The sequence below is a fragment of the Chenopodium album genome, chromosome 5 (assembly GCF_948465745.1).
Source record: "Chenopodium album chromosome 5, dcCheAlbu1.1, whole genome shotgun sequence".
In the NCBI taxonomy this organism is placed as follows: domain Eukaryota; kingdom Viridiplantae; phylum Streptophyta; class Magnoliopsida; order Caryophyllales; family Amaranthaceae; genus Chenopodium; species Chenopodium album.
In genome coordinates this window covers 30016285-30018304 of record NC_137838.1, presented here as the reverse complement: position 1 = coordinate 30018304, position 2020 = coordinate 30016285, and the positions used below count along the sequence as shown (strand labels likewise).

Genomic DNA, 2020 nt, shown 5'->3' with positions numbered 1-2020 from the left:
AATATCCGATACCGGTAATTGATGAGCTCCTAGATGAGTTGAATGGAGCACAAGTGTTTACCAAGTTAGACCTTAAGGTCGGATATCATCAAATACTTGTGAGGGAGGAGGATACACACAAGACCGCGTTTCGTACTCATGAGGGTCACTACGAATTCTTAGTGATGCCTTTTGGGTTAACTAACGCACCGGCCACATTTCAATCATTGATGAACGATGTATTCCGGCCATTCTTACGCAAGTTAGTTCTTGTGTTCTTCGATGACATACTAGTGTATAGTGCAAGTCAGGAAGCTCATATCTTCCATGTAAGAGAAGTGCTCAAACTTCTCAAAGCCCACTCACTTTTTGCAAATATTAAAAAATGTGAATTTGGCAAAAGTGTAGTGGCTTATTTGGGCCATATAATCTCAAAAGATGGTGTTGCTGTGGACCAAGATAAAGTCCAATCTATGTTGCAATGGCCCACTCCCAAATCTCTTAAAGAGTTAAGAGGTTTTCTTGGCCTTACTGGATACTATAGGAAGTTCATCTTCCATTATGCTCAGATTGCTTCACCTCTCACCGACCAACTCAAGAAAGACTCCTTTGGGTGGTCCAAGGCGGCGGAGCAAGCCTTTATGAAGCTGAAATTAGCAATGTCTTCAGCACCGGTATTGATTATGCCTGATTTTACCAAGGCATTTATAGTAGAATCGGATGCGTCGGGTTTCAGGTTAGGCGCGGTTTTAATACAAGAAGGGAGACCGGTGGCGTACTATAGTAAAGTTTTGGGGCCGAGAAACCGAGAGAAGTCGATCTACGAGAAAGAGTTGATGGCCGTATGTTTGGCCGTGAATGGAAACATTATCTTTTAGGAAGAAGGTTCATTGTGAGGAGTGACCAACAAAGTTTGAAGTTTATTACTCAACAGAGGGAGGTGGGGATGGAATATCAAAGGTGGATTCGGAAGCTCATTGGGTTCGACTTTGAAATTCACTACAAACCCGGGGTGGCCAACTGGGTGGCCGACGCTCTCTCGCGGCGGGGTGGTGCTACAGGGGAAGCGGAATTAGGTGCTTTAATCACGGTGCAAGGGGTGGATTGGGAGGCCTTGATGAGAGAAACTGATAGTGATACGAGGGTGCAAGGTCTGATAAGAGCCGTAGAGTAGGGTGAGGGATATCGGGGGTTCACTTTAGAGGGTGGTCGTTTGAAATGCAAGGGGCGGTTGGTAATTCCTCAAAATTCGACCATGAAGGCGGCGATACTCCAGGCATATCACAACTCACCGGAAGGGGGTCACGAAGGTGAGCTCAAAACTTATTTGAGGGTGGCAAGAGAGTGGTACTGGCTGGGTATGAGGCGTGAAATCGCTAATTTCGTGAGGGAGTGCGTTACTTGTCAGCGTAACAAGAACTCCCAGCAATCTCCGGCGGGTCTTTTACAGCCTTTGCCGATTCGGGAGCGGGTATGGGAAGATATCACGATGGATTTTGTAGAGGGGCTGCCGAAATCCAAGGGTATGGACACGATATTGGTGGTAGTAGACAGATTGTCTAAATATGCCCATTTTTTGGGGTTAAAACACCCATTTACAGAAGTCAACGTGGCGGAATTATTTGCGAGGGAGGTGGTGCGACTCCATGGGATTCCTAGTAGTATTATCTCCGATCGGGATCGAGTGTTTGTGAGTGCTTTTTGGAAAGAATTATTTCGTTTACAAGGCACAGATCTTAAGCGGAGTACGTCTTATCACCCGCAAACGGACGGGCAATCCGAGGTGGTTAACAAGCGGCTGGAAACTTATCTTAGGTGTTTCGCCGGAGAACAGCCACGGTCGTGGGCTAGATGGCTCTCGTGGGCCGAGTATTCTTACAATACATCCGTTCATTCTTCAACTCACATGTCCCCTTTCAAGGTGCTCTATGGGCGTGACCCTCCACGCCTTGTGAGGGTGGGGTATGGGCAGTCTGCAGTGGGTACAGCCGAGGAAATATTGCAAGAGCGAGATTTAATTTTGGATTAGTTGAAAATTAAC

General features: G+C 46.7%; 1 pseudogene; it reads left to right on the top strand.

The window, feature by feature from the left end:
- Window positions 1-209: 209 nt before the first annotated feature.
- On the top strand, window positions 210-857 carry LOC145632784 (putative mitochondrial protein AtMg00860 pseudogene; annotated as a pseudogene).
- Window positions 858-2020: the final 1163 nt, after the last annotated feature.